Raw genomic sequence first — 22,370 nt, forward strand, 5'->3', positions numbered from 1 at the left:
TGCAATGTAAAAAACAAGCAAAAAGGAGCAATTGGCACTAGGCACTAAGTCAATAGGTTAGTCCCAAAAAATGTTATAAAGTTGCTATAAAATGATTGTAAAACATCCAAGAATGATAATATATTGGCACGAATACTTCATAAATTATAGATACGTTGGAGACGTATCAGCATCCCCAAGCTTAATTCCTACTCGTCCTCGAGTAGGTAAATGATAAAAGAAATAATTTATGAAGTGTGAATGCTAGCAAAGTGCATAAGTTTGATCAATGATAATTTCAATCACTTTTCCTAGCATCATAACAGCAATTCTTTCTTCTGAAACTTCTCATGTTATCATGGCAACCAATTCACATGTTAAGGTTCAAACAATGAATTCTCTTGAAACCCAACAACCTATGTTCTTAGTCACCAAGCAATTGCAATTCAACTTATTCAACAGAGTTTAAGTAAGAGCTCCACATACTCAACCATCATATAGTCTTCTATGATTGCTGACACTCACCGCATACACATGAGCAAAACGTTTCAACCGGACACATAGAAAGATAGGGGCTTATTGTTTTGCCTCCCAGCGTATTCACCTCAAGGGTGATGTAAACAATAATAACTCATGCTACCCATATTCAACTAGACATATGTGCCTAGATCTTTCCTCACCACATGATGGTTACCAAAAGAGAAAATAAAAAGGAATAGAGAGGAATACTTTGACTCTTTGCATAAAAGTAAATACAGAAAAGTAAAAGATAGGCCCTTCGCAGAGGGAAGCAGAGGTTGCCATGCACTTATTTGTTTGTATGATCAATCCCTTAGTGCAAAAGAACGTCACATTATATTGCCCCTTGTGAGCAACCTTTATTATGCAGTATGTTGCTTTTATCGCTTTACCATCACAAGTTCGTACAACTCTCAGCTTTCTCTTACACTAAATGATCTTACACTTTTAGAAGCAATTTTTATTGCCTTATTGCACCGATGACAACTTACTTGAAGGATCTTGCCCAATCCTTAGGTAGGTAAGGTGGACTCTTGAAAATAAGATTTGTGTTTAAGGGTTTTTGGATGCACAAGTAGTATCTCTACTTGGTGTGGAATTTTTGGCTAGCAAAGATGGGGGCAAGCACTACATGTTGAAGGATCGATGACAACATAACTTCTATGTGAATATGAACAAACATAAACCATTACGTTGTCTTCCTTGTACAACGTCAACAATTTTGGCATATAATATTTTGGTGGGGGCTCACAATCACAAAATATTTCCATGATAGTGTATTTATATGTGAAAGTTCTCTTCCTTATACAAATTATTCGTGAATTGCTTGTATGACCAATATTGTGATTGTCAAGCCTCAAAAGGTTTCACTTTCTAAACCCAATGTGAATCTACCACTAGGCATGATATGATTTCAAGTTCATGATATTCAATTTATTCAACAATTTAATCATAGGATATAAGTGAAGCACAAGAGTAAATGACATAGAAAAGAGCTTCGTTGACGGGATGTGAATGTCGCTTAATTAGCCTCCCTGGCAATTATTTGAGGACTCTATTTTATTTAAAAACTTTTAGATATAATAATTTTATTAAAACAGCAAGCAAATCAAAACAAAAATTCATTTCAAGGATGGCACACATCATGTGAATAAGCAAAAACTTAGGCTCAATCGATACTAACCGATAATTGTTGAAGAAGAAAGGTGGGATGCCTACCGGGGCATCCCCAAGCTTAGATGCTTGAGACTTCTTGAAATATTATCTTGGGGTGCCTTGGGCATCCCCAAGCTTGAGCTTTTGTGTCTCCTTAATTCCTCTCATATCACGGTTTCCCTATATCTTAAAAACTTCATCCACACAAAACTCAACAAGGACTCGTGAGATAAGTTAGTATAAACCAATGAAAAAACCTAATCATTCTCTACTATAGCAAATCACTAAAATTATTATTCAACATTTAATACTACATGCCTCTGCATATTTAATACTCCTATCCTCAAATATAAGCAATAAACAAGCAAACATATGCAAACAATGCAAACATAACAGCAATCTACCAAAACAGTACAGTTTGTAAAGAATGCAAGAGTATCAATACTTATTCAACTCCAAACATTATGAAAATTTACCACACTGTCGAAAATTTATCAGATCTTATTTTGCAAAAAGTTTCAACATTTTATCACAATCTGACTTTTCTAGGGAATTTTTGCAACAGCGGTAAACTTTCTGTTTTCAAACAGCAACATGTATACTTGCAAAATAAGCATAGTATAGGCTATACATGCCACTTTTATTGAAATAATAGATGAAAAACGTTATTCTAAATAACAGAAAGCAAATCCTAACAAAATAAATTGACGCTCCAAGCAAAACACATATCATGTGATGAATGAAAACATAGCTCCAAGTGAGGTTACCGATAATGTTGGAGACGAAAGAGGGGATGCCTTCCGGGGCATCCCCAAGCTTAGTTGCTTGGATCTTCCTTGAATATTACCTTGGGGTGCCTTGGGCATCCCCAAGCTTAGGGTCTTGTCACTCCTTATTCTCCTCATATCGACATCTCACCCAAAACTTGAAAACTTCAATCACACAAAACTTAACGAAACTTTGTGAAATAGGTTAGTACGATAAAGAGCAAACCATTATACTTTTGGTACTGTCAAAGACAAGATTCATAATTGTTCTCACACAATAACTACTGTAGAATACCATTTCCACAATTTATATTGAGCAATATAAGCCATGGAAACTAGAAAACAAGCAAACTATGCATTGAAAACAGAATCTGTCAAAAACAGAACAGTCTGTAGTAATCTGTACTCAAACCATACTTATACTACTCCATAAATTCTGAAACATTAGGACCATGTGAGAAATTTGTATGTTAATCTTCTGCAAAAAGAATCAGCATTTTATCACGCTTCTGTTAAATACAAGAATTATTTTCCTGAGCCCAAAAGTTTCTGTTTTTCAGCAAGATCAAATCAACTATCACCATAAGCCATCCCAAAGGTCTTACTTGCCACTTTATTGAAACAAAAGCAATAAAACATGATTACTACAGTAGCATAATCATGTCAACACACAAGAACAGTAGGTAAAAGTGTTGGGTTGTCTCCCAACAAGCGCTTTTCTTTTATGCCTTTTAGCTAGGCATGATGATTTCAATGATGCTCACATAAAAGATAAGAATTGAAACATAAAGAGAGCATCATGAAATACATGGCAGGCACATTTAAGCCTAACCCACTTCCTATGCATAGGGATTTTGTGAGCAAAGAACTTATGGGAACAAGAATCAACTAGCATAGGAAGGCAAAACAAGCAAAACTTCAAAATTTTCAACACATGGAGAGGAAACTTGATATTATTGCAATACCTACAAGCATATGTTCCTCCCTCATAATAATTTTCCGTAGCATCATGAATGAATTCAACTATATAACTATCACATGAAGCATTCTTTTCATGATGCATAAGCATAGAAATTTTGTCACTCTCCACATAAGCAAATTTATTCTCATCAATAGTTTTGGGAGCAAACTCAACAAAATAACTCTCATGTGATTGGAAATAAAAATCATGATGACAAGTGTCATGTTTATAATTATTCAATATAGCATACATGTCATCAGCATAATCATCATATATAGGAGGCATGCAATCATCATAAGAAATTTTCTCATCAAAACTTGGGGGACTAAAAATAGCATCTTCATCAAACATAACATCCCCAAGCTTGTAGCTTTGAATATCATTAGCATCATGGATATTCAAAGAATTCATACTAACAACATTGCAATCATGCTCATCATTTAGTTCGGTGAAGAGATGGTGATAAAAGTGTAATATGGATGGTAGAAATATATTTTTATAATCTGAATAAATAAAAACAGCAAGGCAGCAAATAGGAAACGGGCACAAAACGGTGTTGCAATGCTTAAAAACAAGGCCTAGGGTCCATACTTTCACTAATGCAATCTCTCAATAGTGCTAACATAGTTGGATCATATGATTATCCCTCAATGTACAATAAAGAATCACTCCCGAGTTCGTATTAGCAGAGAACAAAAGATATGAATTGTTTGTAGGGTATGAAACCACTCAAAGCGATTATTTCCGTTCGATCTATTCAAGAGTTCGTACTAAAATAACGCAAAGCTATTTTTTCCGTTCGATCTATCCTAGAGTTCGTACTAGAATAACACCAAAGCATATTTCTATTCATAATACTCAATACACACAAAGAACTACAAGGAGACCCCAAAGTTTTCGTCGGAGAAAAGATAATAAAAACGTACATCAACCCCTATGCATAGATTACCCCAATATCACCGCAGGAATCCGCGAGTTGAATGCCATAACATATATCAAGTGAATCAATAAGATACCCCAATTGTCACCTCAAGTATTCATACCGCAAGACATATATCATGTGTTCTCATCTCTGAATATTCAATCCGACAAGAAAAAACTTCAAAGGGTAAAGACTCAATTCACCACAACAAGAGTATAGAGGGGAGAAACATCATATGATCCGACTATATTAACAAAGCCCATGGTATAGATCACGAGAGAGAGAGAGAGAGATTAAACACATGTCTACTGGTACAAACCCTTAGTCCCGAGGGTGGACTACTCCCTCCTCATCGTGGTGGCCGCTGGGATGATGAATATGGCCACCGGAGATGATTCCCCCTCCGGCAGGGTACCGGAACGGGTCTAGATTGATTTTCGGTGGCTACGGAGCCCCGTGGCGGCGGAACTTCTGATCTAGGTTAACCCCGAAGGGTTTCAGAATATTTGGGAATTTATAGTGCAAAGAAGGGGTACGGGAGGCCACCGAGGTGGGCACAACCCACCTGGGCGCGCCAGGGGGGCCTGGCATGCCCTGGTGGGTTGTGCCCCCCTCGGGGCACCCCCGAGGGGCTGCTCTGGCCCATCGGGAGTCTTCTGGCCCATAAAAAATCCAAAAAAAACTTTCGCAGTGTTTGGACTCCATTTAATATTGATTTTCTGCGATGTAAAAAACAAGCGAAAACAGCAACTGGCACTGGGCACTGGGTCAATAGGTTAGTCCCAAAAATGATATAAAGTTGCTATAAAATGATTGTAAAACATCCAAGAATGATAATATATTGGCATGAGTACTTCATAAATTATATATACATTGGAGACGTATCATGATCCAAGTATAGTAACAAATCTCGCGGTACATCAAGACCGTGCCAAATCAAGAACACGAGAGAGAGAGAGAGAGAGAGAGAGAGAGAGAGGGAGAGAGAGAGAGATCAAACACATAGCTACAGGTACATACACTCAGCCCCGACGGTGAACTACTCCCTCCTCGTCATGAAGACCGCAGGGATGATGAAGATGGCCACCGGTGATGGTTTCCCCCTCCGGTAGGGTGCCAGAATGGGCTCCCGATTGGTTTTGTGTGGCTACAGTGGCTTGCGGTGGTGGAACTTCCGATCTAGGTTACTTTCTGGGGGTTTCGTGATTTATATGAATTTTTGGTGTCAGTTTCACGTCTGGGGGTTCCTGAAGGAAATATGCCCTAGAGGCAATAATAAAGTTGTTATTTATATTTCCTTATATCATGATAAATGTTTATTATTCATGCTAGAATTGTATTAACCGGAAACTTAATATTTGTGTGGATACATAGACAAACAGAGTGTCCCTAGTATGCCTCTACTTAACTAGCTCATTAATCAAAGATGGTTAAGTTTCCTAGCCATAGACATGTGTTGTCATTTGATGATCGGGATCACATCATGAGAGAATGATGTGATGGACAAGACCCATCCGTTAGCTTAGCATAATGATCATTTAGTTTTTCTGCTATTGCTTTCTTCATGACTTATACATGTTCCTCAGACTATGAGATTATGCAACTCCTGAATACCGGAGGAACACCTTTTGTGTTATCAAACGTCACAACGAAACTGGGTGATTATAAAGATGCTCTACAGGTGTCTCCAACGGTGTTTGTTGAGTTGACATAGATCGAGATTAGGATTTGTCACTCCATGTATCGGAGAGGTATCTCTGGGCCCTCTCGGTAATGCATATCACTATGAGCCTTGCAAGCAATGTGATTAATGAGTTAGTCACAGGATGATGCATTACGAAACGAGTAAAGAGACTTGCCGGTGACGAGATTGAACTAGGTATGATGATACCAACGATCGAATCTCGGGAAAGTAACATACCGATGACAAAGGGAACAACATATGTTGTTATGCGGTTTGACCAATAAAGATCTTCATAGAAAATGTAGGAGCCAATATGAGCATCCAGGTTCCACTATTGGTTATTGACCGGAGATATGTCTCGGTCATGTCTACATAGTTCTCGAACCCGTAGGGTCCGCACTCTTAACGTTCGATGACGATTTGTATTATGAGTTTCGTGTTTTGATGAACCGAAGTTTGTTCGGAGTCCTGGATGAGATCACGGACATGACGAGGAGTCTCGAAATGGTTGAGACATAAAGATTCATATATTGTAAGGTTACATTCAGGCACCAGAATGGTTTGGGTCGTTTCAGATAAGTTTCGGAGTACTGAGGGTTACCGGACCCCCCCCCCCTGGTAAGTTCAACGGCATTCATGGTCCCTAGTGGAAAGGAGAGGAGGGCCACAAGGGAGCCCCCCCCCATGGCCAGCCCGAATTGGACTAGGGAGGGGGCGGCGCCCCCTCTTTCCTTCTCCCATCTTCCTCCTTCCCTACTTATCCCTCTCTTGGATGGAAGGGGACTCCAACTAGGATTGGGAATCCTAGTTGAACTCCCCATGGCGCGCGCCCCCTCTAGGCCGGCCTCCTCCTCCTCCTCCCTTTATATACGTGGGGAGGGGGCACCCCAAAGGACACACAAGTTTCTCTTAGCTGTGTGTGGTGCCCCCCTCCACAGTTACACACCTCGGTCATATCGTCGTAGTGCTTAGGCAAAGCCCTGCGCCGGTAACTTCATCATCACCGTCACCATGCCGTCGTGCTGACGGAACTCTCCCTCGGCCTCAACTGGATCAAGAGCTCGAGGGACGTCATCGAGCTGAATGTGTGCTGAATGCGGGGGTGCCGTACGTTCGGTACTTGGATCGGTTGGATCGCAAAGACTTTCGACTACATCAACCGCGTCACTAATACGTCTCCAAGGTATCTATAATTTTTGATTGTTCCATGCTATTATATTATCTATTTTGGATGTTTATGTTGGGGAACGTTGCAGAAAAAAAAAATTCCTACGGTTTCACCAAGATCCATCTATGAGTTCATCTAGCAACGAGTGGTTTGATGCATCTACGTACCTTGTAGATCGCGAGCGGAAGCGTTCAAAGAACGGGGATGAGGGAGTCGTACTCGACGTGATCCAAATCACCGGAGATCCTAGCGCCGAACGGACGGCACCTCCGCGTTCAACACACGTACGGTCAGCGTAGCATCTCCTCCTTCTTGATCCAGCAAGGGGGAAGGAGAGGTTGAGGAAGATAGCTCCAGCAGCAGCACGACGGCGTGGTGGTGATGGAGCTGCAGTACTCCGGCAGGGCTTCGCCAAGCTCTATGGAGGAGGAGGAGGTGTTGGAGAGGGAGAGGGAGGCACCAATGGTGTAGGTAAGATGCCCTCCTTCCCCCCCACTATATATAGGGGGCCTAGGGGGGCGCTGGCCCTAGGAGATGCAATCTCCTAGGGGGGCAGCGGCCAAGGGGTGGGGGGCTTGCCCCCCAAGCAGGGGCCGCCCCCCTTTAGGGTTTCCTAGGCGCATGGGCCCTAGGGGAAAGTGGCGCCCCAGCCCACTTTGGGCTGGATCCCTTCCCACTTCAGCCCATGGGGCCCTCCGGGATAGGTGGCCCCACCCGATGGACCCCCGGGACCCTTCCGGTGGTCCCGGTACAATACCGATGACCCCGAAACTTGTCCTGATGGCCGAAATAGCACTTCCTATATATAATTCTTTACCTCTGGACCATTCCGGAACTCCTCGTGACATCCGGGATCTCATCCGGGACTCCGAACAACATTCGGGTTACTGCATATACATATCCCTACAACCCTAGCGTCACCGAACCTTAAGTGTGTAGACCCTACGGGTTCGGGAGACATGTAGACATGACCGAGATTGCTCTCCGGTCAATAACCAACAGCGGGATCTGAATACCCATGTTGGATCCCACATGCTCCTCAATGATTTGATCGGATGAACCACGATGTCAAGGATTCAAGCAACCCCGTATACAATTCCCTTTGTCAATCGGTATGTTACTTGCCCGAGATTCGATCGTCGGTATCCCAATACCTTGTTCAATCTCGTTACCGGCAAGTCACTTTACTCGTACCGTAATGCATGATCCCGTGACCAAACACTTGGTCACTTTGAGCTCATAATGATGATGCATTACTGAGTGGGCCCAGTGATACCTCTCCGTCATACGGAGTGACAAATCCCAGTCTTGATCCGTGTCAACCCAACAGACACTTTCGGAGATACCCGTAGTATACCTTTATAGTCACCCAGTTACGTTGTGACGTTTGGTATACCCAAAGCACTCCTACGGTATCCGGGAGTTACACGATCTCATGGTCTAAGGAAAGGATACTTGACATTGGAAAACTCTAGCAAACGAACTATACGATCTTGTGCTATGTTTAGGATTGGGTCTTGTCCATCACATCATTCTCCTAATGATGTGATCTCGTTATCAATGACATCCAATGCCCATAGTCAGGAAACCATGACTATCTATTGATCAACGAGCTAGTCAACTAGAGGCTTACTAGGGACATGTTGGTGTCTATTATTCACACATGTATTACGATTTCTGGATAACACAATTATAGCATGAATAAAAGACAATTATCATGAACAAGGAAATATAATAATAATCCTTTTATTATTGTCTCTAGGGCATATTTCCAACAGTCTCCCACTTGCACTAGAGTCAATAATCTAGTTACATTGTGATGAATCGAACACCCATGGAATTCTGGTGTTGATCATGTTTTGCTCTAGGGAGAGGTTTAGTGAACGGATCTACTATATTCAGGTCCGTATGTACTTTACAAATATCTATGTCTCCATCTTAAACATTTTCACGAATGGAGTTGAAGCGACGCTTGATGTGCCTTGTCTTCTTGTGAAACCTGGGCTCCTTGGCAAGTGCAATAGCTCCAGTGTTGTCACAGAAGAGCTTGATCGGCCCCGATGCATTGGGTATGACTCCTAGGTCAGTGATGAACTCCTTCACACAAATTGCTTCGTGTGCTGCCTCCGAGGCTGCCATGTACTCTGCTTCACATGTAGATCCCGCCACGACGCTCTGCTTGCAACTGCACCAGCTTACTGCCCCACCATTCAAAATATACACGTATCCGGTTTGTGACTTAGAGTCATCCAGATCTGTGTCGAAGCTAGCGTCGACGTAACCCTTTACGATGAGCTCTTCGTCACCTCCATAAACGAGAAACATTTCCTTAGTCCTTTTCGGGTACTTCAGGATATTCTTGACCGCTGTCCAGTGTTCCTTGCCGGGATTACTTTGGTACCTTCCTACCAAACTTACGGCAAGGTTTACATCAGGTCTGGTACACAGCATGGCATACATAATAGAACCTATGGCTGAGGCATAGGGGATCACACTCATCTCTTCTATATCTTCTGCCGTGGTTGGACATTGAGCTGAGCTCAATTTCACACCTTGTAACACAGGTAAGAACCCCTTCTTAGACTGATCCATATTGAACTTCTTCAATATCTTATCAAGGTATGTGCTTTGTGAAAGACCTATGAGGCGTCTCGATCTATCTCTATAGATCTTGATGCCTAATATATAAGCAGCTTCTCCAAGGTCCTTCATTGAAAAACTCTTATTCAAGTAGGCCTTAATGCTGTCCAAGAGTTCTATATCATTTCCCATCAAAAGTATGTCATCTACATATAATATGAGAAATGCTACAGAGCTCCCACTCACTTTCTTGTAAACGCAGGCTTCTCCATAAGTCTGTGTAAACCCAAACGCTTTGATCATCTCATCAAAGCGAATGTTCCAACTCCGAGATGCTTGCACTAGCCCATAAATCGAGCATTGGAGCTTGCACACCTTGTTAGCATTCTTAGGATCGACAAAACCTTCCGGCTGCATCATATACAATTCTTCCTTAAGGAAACCATTAAGGAATGCCATTTTGACGTCCATTTGCCATATCTCATAATCGTAGAATGCGGCAATTGCTAACATGATTCGGACGGACTTTAGCTTCGCTACCGGTGAGAAAGTCTCATCGTAGTCAACCCCTTGAACTTGTCGATAACCCTTAGTGACAAGCCGAGCTTTATAGATGGTCACATTACCATCCGCGTCTGTCTTCTTCTTAAAGATCCATTTATTTTCTATGGCTCGCCGCTCAACGGGCAAGTCAGTCAAAGTCCATACTTCATTTTCATACATGGATCCTATCTCGGATTTCATGGCTTCTAGCCATTTGTCGAAATCTGGGCCCGCCATCGCTTCTTCATAGTTCGAAGGTTCACCGTTGTCTAACAACATGATTTCCAAGACAGGGTTGTCGTACCACTCTGGTGCGGAACGTGTCCTTGTGGACCTACGAATTTCAGTAGGAGCTTGATCAGAAGTATCTTGATCATCATCATTAACTTCCTCTCTAGTCGGTGCAGGCACCTCAGGAACATTTTCTTGAGTTGCACCTTTTTCCGGTTCAAGAGGTAATACTTCATCAAGTTCTACTTTCCTCCCACTTACTTCTTTTGAGAGAAACTCTTTCTCTAGAAAGGATCCATTCTTGGCAACAAAGATCTTGCCTTCGGATCTGAGGTAGAAGGTATACCCAATAGTTTCTTTAGGGTATCCTATGAAGACGCATTTTTTCGACTTGGGTTCGAGCTTTTCAGGTTGAAGTTTCTTGACATAAGCATCGCATCCCCAAACTTTTAGAAACGACAGCTTAGGTTTCTTCCCAAACCATAATTCATACGGTGTCGTCTCAACGGATTTCGATGGAGCCCTATTTAAAGTGAATGCGGCAGTCTCTAAAGCATAGCCCCAAAATGATAGCGGTAAATCGGTAAGAGACATCATAGATCGCACCATATCTAATAGAGTGCAATTACGACATTCGGACACACCATTACGCTGAGGTGTTCCAGGCGGCGTGAGTTGTGAAACTATTCCACATTTTCTTAAGTGTGTGCCAAATTCGTGACTCAAGTATTCTCCTCCACGATCTGATCGCAGGAACTTGATTTTCCTGTCACGTTGATTTTCAACCTCACTCTGAAATTCCTTGAACTTTTCAAAGGTCTCAGACTTGTGTTTCATTAAATAGACATACCCATATCTACTCAAGTCATCAGTGAGGGTGAGAACATAACGATAGCCACTGCGAGCCTCAACACTCATTGGACCGCACACATCAGTATGTATGATTTCCAATAAGTTGGTTGCTCGCTCCATTGTTCCTGAGAATGGAGTCTTGGTCATTTTACCCATGAGGCATGGTTCGCACGTGTCAAATGATTTGTAATCAAGAGACTCTAAAAGTCCATCTGCATGGAGCTTCTTCATGCGTTTGACACCTATGTCACCAAGGCGGCAGTGCCAGAAGTATGTGGGACTATCATTATCAACCTTACATCTTTTGGTACTCACACTATGAATATGTGTAGCATTACGCTCGAGATTCATTAAGAATAAACCATTCACCATCGGAGCATGACCAAAAAACATATCTCTCATATAAATAGAACAACCATTATTCTCGGATTTAAATGAGTAGCCATCTCATATCAAACGAGATCCCGATACAATGTTCATGCTCAAACTTGGCACTAAATAACAATTATTGAGGTTCAAAACTAATCCCGTAGGTAAATGAAGAGGCAGCGTGCCGACGGCGATCACATCGACCTTCGAACCATTCCCGACGCGCATCGTCACCTTGTCCTTCGCCAGTCTCCGCTTATTCCGCAGCTCCTGTTTTGAGTTACAAATGTGAGCACTGCACCGGTATCAAATACCCAAGAGCTACTACGAGTACTGGTAAGGTACACATCAATTACATGTATATCACATATGCCTTTTGTGATGCCGGCCTTCTTGTCCGCTAAGTATTTGGGGCAGTTCCGCTTCCAGTGACCATTTCCCTTGCAATAAAAACACTCAGTCTCGGGCTTGGGTCCATTCTTTGGCTTCTTCCCGGCAGCTTGCTTGCCGGGCGCGACAACTCCCTTGCTGTCCTTCTTGAAGTTCTTCTTACCCTTGCCCTTTTTGAACTTAGTGGTTTTATTCACCATCAACACTTGATGTTCCTTTTTGACTTCTACCTCTACTGATTTCAGCATTGCAAACACTTCAGGAATGGTCTTTTCCATCCCCTGCATGTTGAAGTTCATCACAAAGCTCTTGTAGCTCGGTGGAAGCGACTGAAGGATTCTGTCAATGACCGCGTCATCCGGGAGATTAACTCCCAGCTGAGTCAAGCGATTATGCAACCCAGACATAGTGAGTATGTGCTCACTGACAGAACTGTTTTCCTCCATCTTACAGCTGAAGAACTTGTCGGAGACTTGATATCTCTCGACTCGGGCATGAGCTTGGAAAACCATTTTCAGCTCTTCGAACATCTCATATGCTCCGTGTCTCTCAAAACGTTTTTGGAGTCCCGGCTCTAAGCTGTAAAGCATGCCGCACTGAACGAGGGAGTAGTCATCGGTACGTGCCTGCCAAGCGTTCATAACGTCTTGTTCTGCAGGGAGAACAGGTGCATCACCTAGCGGTGCTTGTAGGACATAATCTTTCTTGGCAGCTATGAGGATGATCCTCAGGTTCCGGACCCAGTCCGTGTAGTTGTTGCCATCGTCTTTCAGCTTGGTTTTCTCTAGGAACGCGTTGAAGTTGAGGACTACGTTGGCCATTTGATCTACAAGGCATATTGTAAATATTTTAGACTAAGTTCATGATAATTAAGTTCATCTAATCAAATTATTTAGTGAACTCCCACTTAGATAGACATCCCTCCAGTCATCTAAGTATAACATGATCCGAATTAACTAGGCCGTGTCCGGTCATCACGTGAGACGGACTAGTCAACATCGGTGAACATCTTCATGTTGATCGTATCTTCTATACGACTCATGCTCGACCTTTCGGTCTTCTGTGTTCCGAGGCCATGTCTGTACATGCTAGGCTCGTCAAGTCAACCTAAGTGTTTGCATGTGTAAATCTGTCTTACACCCATTGTATGTGAACGTTAGAATCTATCACACCCGATCATCACGTGGTGCTTCGAAACAACGAACTGTCGCAACGGTGCACAGTTAGGGGGAACACTTTCTTGAAATTATTATGAGGGATCATCTTATTTACTACCGTCGTTCTAAGTAAACAAGATGCAAAAACATGATAAACATCACATGTAATCAAATAATAAAAGTGACATGATATGGCCAATATCACATAGCTCCTTTGATCTCCATCTTGGGGCTCCATGATCATCTTGTCACCAGCATGACACCATGATCTCCATCATCATGATCTCCATCATCGTGTCTCCATGAAGCTGCTCGCCAACTATTACTTCTACTACTAAGGCTAACGCGTTTAGCAATAAAGTAAAGTAATTTACATGGCGTTTCTCAATGACAAGCAGGTCATACAAAAAATAAAGACAACTCCTATGGCTCCTGCCGGTTGTCATACTCATCGACATGCAAGTCGTGATTCCTATTACAATAGCATGAACATCTCATACATCACATATATATCATTCATCATTCATCACAACTTTGGCCATATCACATCACAAAACACTTGCTGCAAAAACAAGTTAGACGTCCTCTAATTGTTGTTGCATGTTTTACGTGGCTGCAAAAGGGTTCTAGCAAGAACGTTTTCTTACCTACGTGAAAGCCACAACTTGATTTGTCAACTTCTATTTACCCTTCATAAGGACCCTTTTCATCAAATCCGCTCCAACTAAAGTGGGAGAGACAGACACCCGCCAGCCACCTTATGCAACTAGTGCATGTCAGTCGGTGGAACCGGTCTCACGTAAGCGTACGTGTAAGGTTGGTCCGGGCTGCTTCATCCCACAATACCGTTGAAGCAAGATAAGACTAGTAGCGGCAAGAAAGTTGACAACATCAACGCCCACAACAAATTGTGTTCTACTCGTGGATAGAGAACTACGCATAGACCTAGCTCATGATGCCACTGTTGGGGAATGTTGCAGAAAACAAAAAAAATTCCTACGGTTTCACCAAGATCCATCTATGAGTTCATCTAGCAACGAGTGGTTTCATGCATCTACGTACCTTGTAGATCGCGAGCGGAAGCGTTCAAAGAACGGGGATGAGGGAGTCGTACTCGACGTGATCCAAATCACCGGAGATCCTAGCGCCGAACGGACGGCACCTCCGCGTTCAACACACGTACGGTCAGCGTAACATATCCTCCTTCTTGATCCAGCAAGGGGGAAGGAGAGGTTGAGGAAGATAGCTCCAGCAGCAGCACGACGACGTGGTGGTGATGGAGCTGCAGTACTCCGGCAGGGCTTCGCCAAGCTCTATGGAGGAGGAGGAGGTGTTGGAGAGGGAGAGGGAGGCACCAATGGTGTAGGTAAGATGCCCTCCCTCCCCCACTATATATAGGGGGCCTAGGGGGGCGCCGGCCCTAGGAGATGCAATCTCCTAGGGGGCGGCGGCCAAGGGGTGGGGGGCTTGCCCCCCAAGCAAGGGGGCGCCTCCCTTTAGGGTTTCCCCCACCCTAGGCGCATGGGCCCTAGGGGGAAGTGGCGCCCCAGCCCACTTTGGGCTGGATCCCTTCCCACTTCAGCCCATGGGGCCCTCCGGGATAGGTGGCCCCACCCGATGGACCCCCGGGACCCTTCCGGTGGTCCCGGTACAATACCGGTGACCCCGAAACTTGTCCCGATGGCCGAAATAGCACTTCCTATATATAATTCTTTACCTCCGGACCATTCCAGAACTCCTCGTGACATCCGGGATCTCATCCGGGACTCCGAACAACATTCAGGTTACTGCATATACATATCCCTACAACCCTAGCGTCACCGAACCTTAAGTGTGTAGACCCTACGGGTTCGGGAGACATGTAGACATGACCGAGATTGCTCTCCGGTCAATAACCAACAGTGGGATCTGGATACCCATGTTGGCTCCCACATGCTCCTCGATGATCTGATCGGATGAACCACGATGTCGAGGATTCAAGCAATCCCGTATACAATTCCCTTTGTCAATCAGTATGTTACTTGCCCGAGATTCGATCGTCGGTATCCCAATACCTCGTTCAATCTCGTTACTGGCAAGTCACTTTACTCGTACCGTAATGCATGATCCCGTGACCAGACACTTGGTCACTTTGAGCTCATAATGATGATGCATTACTGAGTGGGCCCAGTGATACCTCTCCGTCATACGGAGTGACAAATCCCAGTCTTGATCCGTGTCAACCCAACAGACACTTTCGGAGATACCCGTAGTATACCTTTATAGTCACCCAGTTACGTTGTGACGTTTGGTATACCCAAAGCACTCCTACGGTATCCGGGAGTTACACGATCTCATGGTCTAAGGAAAGGATACTTGACATTGGAAAACTCTAGCAAACGAACTATACGATCTTGTGCTATGTTTAGGATTGGGTCTTGTCCATCACATCATTCTCCTAATGATGTGATCTCGTTATCAATGACATCCAATGCCCATAGTCAGGAAACCATGACTATCTATTGATCAATGAGCTAGTCAACTAAAGGCTTACTAGGGACATGTTGGTGTCTATTATTCACACATGTATTACGATTTCCGGATAACACAATTATAGCTTGAATAAAAGACAATTATCATGAACAAGGAAATATAATAATAATCCTTCTATTATTGTCTCTAGGGCATATTTCCAACAGTTTAATGGGCTTTAATATGCACTTTTATATTATTTTTGGGACTAACCTATTAACCGAAGGCCCAGTGCAAATTGCTGTTTTTTGCCTATTTCAGTGTTTTGTAGAAAAGGAATGTCAAACGGAACGAAACCTTCGCGAGGATCTTTCTTGGAACAAACGCAACCCAGGAGACTTGGAGTACAAGTCTGGAAGTCCTCAAAGCTTCCACGAGGTAGGGGCGCGCCCCCCACCCTTGTGGGCCCCACGAAGCTCCACCGACGTATTTCTTTCGCCTATATATACCCATGTACCCTAAAAACATCAAGGAGAGCCACGAAACCACTTTTCCACCGTCGCAACCTTCTGTACCCGTGAGATCCCATCTGGGGCCTTTTTCGGTGATCTGCCAGAGGGGGATTCGATCACGGAGTGCTTCTACATCAACACCATAGCCTCTCCGATGATGTGTGAGTAGTTTGCCACAGACATTTGGGTCCATACTTATTAGCTAGATGGCTTCTTCTCTCTCTCTGGTTCTCAATACAAAGTTTGCCTCGATGTTCTTGGAGATCTATTCGATGCAATACTCTTTTGCAGTGTGTTTGCCGAGATCCGATGAATTGTGGGTTGGTGAATTTGATTATCTATGAATATTATTTGGTTCTTCTCTGAATTATTATATGCATGATTTGATATCTTTGCAAGTATCTTCGAATTATCGGTTTAGTTTGGCCTACTAGATTGATCTTTCTTGCAATGGGAGAAGTGCTTAGCTTTGGGTTCAATCTTGCGGTGTCCTTTCCCAGTGACAGCAGGGGCAGCAAGGCACGTATTGTATTGTTGCCATCGAGGATAAAAAGATGGGGTTTATACCATATTGCTTGAGTTTATCCCTCTACATCATGTCATCTTGCTTAATGTGTTACTCTGTTCTTATGAACTTAATACTCTAGATTCATGCTGGATAGCGGTCGATGTGTGGAGTAATAGTAGTAGATGCAGAACCGTTTCGGTCTACTTGACATGGACATGATGCCTATATTCATGATCATTGCCTTAGATATCATCATAACTATGCGCTTTTCTATCAATTGCTCGGCAGTAATTTGTTCACCCACCTTAATACATGCTATCATGAGAGAAGCCACTAGTGAAACCTATGGCCCCCGGGTCTACTTTACATCATATAAGTTTCCGATCTATAATTCCAGTTTACTATTTATTTTGCAATCTTTATTTTCCAATCTATACAACAAAAATACCAAAAATATTTATCTTATTATCTTTATCAGATCTCACTTTTGCAAGGTTGTTGATTGTTTGTGCAGGTACCAGGCGACTTGCGTGTAGTCTCCTACTGGATTGATACCTTGGTTCTCAAAAACTGAGGGAAATACTTACGCTACTTTGCTGCATCACCCTTTCATCTTCAAGGGAAAACCAACGCATGCTCAAGAGGTAGCAGTTACTAAACGCTTCCGCTTACGGTATACGAGGGTACGTGGACACACTCTCCCCGCTCGTTGCTATGCTTCTCCTAGATAGATTTTGCGTTATCGTAGGTTTTTTTTTTGAAATACTACGTTCCCCAATAGTTCTCGAGGGGCCCACAAGGCAGGGGGCGCCCTCCACCCTTGTGGTTTCCTCGGGACTCTTCTGGTCCATCTTCGATGCTCCGTGGGCTTCTTCTGGTCCATCAAAAAATACCGTAAATTTTCAGCTCGTTTGGACTCCGTTTGATATTCTTTTATACAAAACTCAAAAGCAAGGAAAAAACAGAAACTGGCACTCGACTCTAGGTTAATTGGTTAGTCCCAAATATAATATAAAATAGCATATTAATGCATATGAAACATCCAAAACAAATAATATAATAGCATGGAACAATCAAAAATTATAGATACGCTGGAGACGTATCACAAAACTAGTTGCATGTCTGTCGGTAGAACGGGTCTCATGTGCGTGGACATGTAAGGTTGGTCCGGGCCGTTTCATCCCACAATACCGCCGAATCGAAATAAGTGTAACATCCCAAAATTCTAAATTTTGGATTGTTATAATAAATAAATAGTTTTGATTATTTGGTTGATTCTGGTGTGGTTGCTTGTGTGAAATTGAGTGAAATTTGAAACTTTTGAAAGTTGAATGAGAGGGAATAAATGGACTTTCCCAAACTTTCACCTTGCATTTATGATATCCATGAATTCAAATTCATTTCATCACAAAGCCCTAGAGGGAAGATGATATGACTTCTTCCATTTAATTAAATGAAAAAGGGTTTTTTAAAAGATTTGAATTCCATTTGGAAATATTCCAAATTCAGAAACTTTATGCAACTCAATGAGTTTCATGAGAGAAGATAAAATGACTTCTTCAAATGCTAAGAAAGAGAGTTGGAAGTTTCAAAGAATCAAATTGAAAGTCCCTTTGAAGTTATTTTGAAACCCACTTTCAATTTGGAGTTATTTGGTTTTTATTCAAATTATATTTCTCCAAAAATAATATAAATGGAAATAAGGGTTAAATGATTCCCTTCAAAGTAAAATTAGGAGAAAATAAATTTGAAATCATTTTGGTATTTTGAAAAATGATTTTTATTGGATTTTATTACAACAGTAGCACTATTTGTTTTATTTCTTTTTTTGTGGAATTTATTTGCCGCTGAAAATATGTTCATCCTTTAGAAAAAAATCTAAATTTTTTGATATATAATATGCTACATATAATATTTTTTTCTATTATTTTGTTATTTATTTTTTTATTTTGTTGTCTGAGTTTTAAAAAAACCGCCGAACTGGGCCGGCCCAGCCAACCGGGCCAGGCCAGCCACCACCATCGGCTTCAACACCTCGCGCCGATTCTCCCCGAACCCGCGGCCACGCTAGAGGACCGACGGAGTAGCCACCCCGATGACCCCGACGCCGCTGCCGTCTCCTTCTCCAGCGACGTCGACGCCCACCACCATGGTAAGCCGCCGCTGCTCCTCGTCTGTCTGATCTAGGTTAGATGGATAGGATTAGATTAGATTCATTTTTTTAGTTCGGACCGATACGCGTTAGCTAGTGAACGTTCTTTGTTTAGCCTCTATAAGCGAACGTTTTTCATCTAGTAAGCTTCTATAGTGGACGATCATCCGTTAGTTTGCTGTCACGTGGCCAAGGACCCAGTTGCAAATAAGTTTTCTTACAGTTTCGCCCCTGGTTTTCAAACCCTCACAACTCTTAAATCGTTTGTCCAAATTCAACAAAAACAACGCCAAATTCTTCGTCATGATCTCAACTATCCAGAGAACTTATAAAATAAACTTTTTGAGATTTTAAAATTTGAATTAGATCAGATTCAAACTTGAACTCATTTTGGCTATAACTTGAGTTTTATAACTCTAATTTAATTGATTCTTTTTGCAAATCAAAGCTCTTGACATGTACATTCTGCTAAGATCAAAATCACATAATTTTGCTACTATTAAAAATATGTTTCTGTCTAGAAGCTTTATTTGATGGTTTTTAAAGTTTTTTCGAAGTATTTTCTTCGTTCTTTTGGATCTTTTGAGTGATTGCTTATGTGTGGTTTTAATTGTTTGCTCACGATAGATTGATCGGAGTGTGACGAGTAGAACTATCAGGAATTTTGAGTGCGAAGAATCTTCATCAACAGTACAAGGCAAGTTCACACTTTGATCATACTTTTCTATACCCAGTTTTACTTGCATTAGATACACCCCTCAAAGATTTGCATGTGTAGGATTTGGGTATTGTGGTTTTGCTATGTAGTTGATGAGGTAGGAACCTAATACCTTTGATCACCCCGGGAATATACGTTATGCTCATATTGCTTATCCATGCTCGTAGACGGGGATTGGTATATGAGAATCATGCAAGTTGTGAGAGATATTAACTAAGGGAAACTTAAGGTGGCTACTTTAATACACATCTAGGTGGATTGATTGCAGGCACCTGGGGAATCCAGTGTTGTCCTAGGAGATCCCTGGTTACCCGTGTGATCATCCTATGGAATGCCACCCAGGATCAAAGGGATCGTAAGATTATTCATGCCTAGAAACTTCTGTGTGCAGCCACAAGCCATTATGGGCTCTGGCATAGTTAAGTAAGTTGTGGGAAACCTTTCCATGATGGGCTAGCAGATGTATGGGAATTGTAGGTGTACCGGCCTATCTATCGGTTAAGGGACCTCTTTAGAAAGACTGTGTCTCGATCATCTAGTTCTCAAACATCAGGTACTGTGAGAAATTCAACGGAGGAGATCGAGTCTTGTGGGGAAAAGTGTGCAAACCTCTGCACACTGTACAAACAAATCATGATTTGTCGTGTCCGCAGTTATGGACATTTTGAAAATCTGGTATTTGAATTATTGGTTGATCTCATCATTCTATATAATGAAATTGTTGGGATAATGTTTATACTTGGTAATTTTGGGATTGAGTTGGGGTTACCTTCTCAATAATGGCATAAACCTGGTAGTAAATAAAGTCTATTTCATTGTTGTAGGGAAAAATTAGCTTTATGCAAAATTTAAACTTAGAGCCTCCACCAGCCCAATATGCATATAGAGATAGACAATTCTCATTATTATTCGATGGTGTGAAATTGCCAATACATTCAATGTACTGACCTACATGGTTGCAACGTCTCATGTTGCAGGAATCTTACGACGAGTAAGTGATACGTTAGGGTTACAATGTCTACACTCAACTTTGTCGTTGGTGTTGTTGGGACTCCACAACTTTTTTGTTACTTCCGCTATATGGATTGAGGTAATAGTATTTATGTTACTTTATACACGTGATTTACGTCTGTTATAAATCCTTGAGTACAGTGTGTGTCAGCATACCGATCTAGGGATGACACTTAAGCACAGAGACTTGATCCATTTGGGTCGGGTCGCTACAAGATGGTATCAGAGCACATGTTGACTGTAGGATGTGACCTCAGAGGTTGGCAAGCCCTTAGGAAAAGATTTCTCTAAAACTTTATTTTCAAAAGATTCTTTAACTCTCGTCTTTTATAAGATTTTCCCAATTTTTTCTCACCTCAAATAGACCATACCCCTTTCCCCTTTTGACCACATGAAGATTCGACTGATGAGACCACTCCAAGAAGTACAAGATATCGGACAACTAAGACCACTTCGGAATAAAGAGGATTTTACCGTGCATCTAAATAATTGAAACTACAACGGTTGAAGACTCCAAAGGCTCGAAGAATTTGAAAGCTCTGAAGAATTCCCAGATTGGTAGGACCTAGGAAAGCCACCCTTATGGAACTTGTCAGACTATTGAAGCTGCAAATACCTGAGACCAAGGTGTGTCAGAAAAAGACCGGAACATGGAGCGTTAAAACTCAAAGTTTTTGTCAAGAAAACCCCAAGGCAGGAGATAGCAACTATGGAACGATAGCTCATGGCAGAGACATGGGCATAAACATGGATATCCATGATGTTATCACTCGCTTATGCTATTGTCAGCGTGCTGAGTTGAGCATGCATTTCTTCGGAAGGATTGGATGACACAAGGGATAATGGAGCACCTAATCAACAAAAGATGGAGTTTTAACCTTAGATGGTGTATCACCAAGATCTGGAGTATTACATCAAGAATTTTAAGATGGACCTTTAGGAAGCCGTATTTGACAAGGAAGCATTTCGTGAAGAACTCAGGAACCAAAAGCTGAAAGTAGCCAAGCTGGAGGAGCAAAACCTCGAGATACCGGAGATTCGTCAGGAACTGAAGGACAGTAGGGCCATGGTTCTTGCCAAGGATGTCAAAACCCAGAAGTTTGGAACGCAACTCCAGAATATTAAAAGACATCACAAGAGACTTCACGTCAACAGAAATGACCTGGGAGAAGAACTTGAGAAGATTAGCAAGCACGATTAGAAGAAGACCAAACCCCTGTTATATACTTACGTTAGATGTGACGATTGTGAGGTGTCATTTGTTTGATGTTTTTCCGACAGCCACAAAATAAAATCTGTCTCTTCAAAACTATTGTTTATATTGTGTGTATCCCTCTCTATCTCTCTTATCTCACCTCAAAACCCTTGGAACCAATAGAGGATGAATGGAGATGAACTCATATTTTCTGCACCGATGACTCAATTGGAGACAGACCAATGGATTCAGAACATGGAAGATCACATGAAGAATAACACTATAGCCGGAAAGGATATGGCCCAGCATGCTCTTCAGTGCTTTGAAAGAGGTGCTGCTACTTGGTGGAGGATGTACCAAACCATCAATGGATGGCAAGGAGTAACCACTTGAAAGAATTTAAGTTGACTCTGCAAAGGTCTCATCTTGTGTCCACGAAGTTGAAGCCTTATGGAAATGATATGAAGAAACCTTGTGCATGCAAGCTCTATGGAGAAATAGGACACAAGGATGAATGCCCTCATTGTGAAGAAAGTCACCTAGCTG

This window comes from Triticum dicoccoides, chromosome 1A, assembly GCF_002162155.2.
Source record: "Triticum dicoccoides isolate Atlit2015 ecotype Zavitan chromosome 1A, WEW_v2.0, whole genome shotgun sequence".
In the NCBI taxonomy this organism is placed as follows: domain Eukaryota; kingdom Viridiplantae; phylum Streptophyta; class Magnoliopsida; order Poales; family Poaceae; genus Triticum; species Triticum dicoccoides.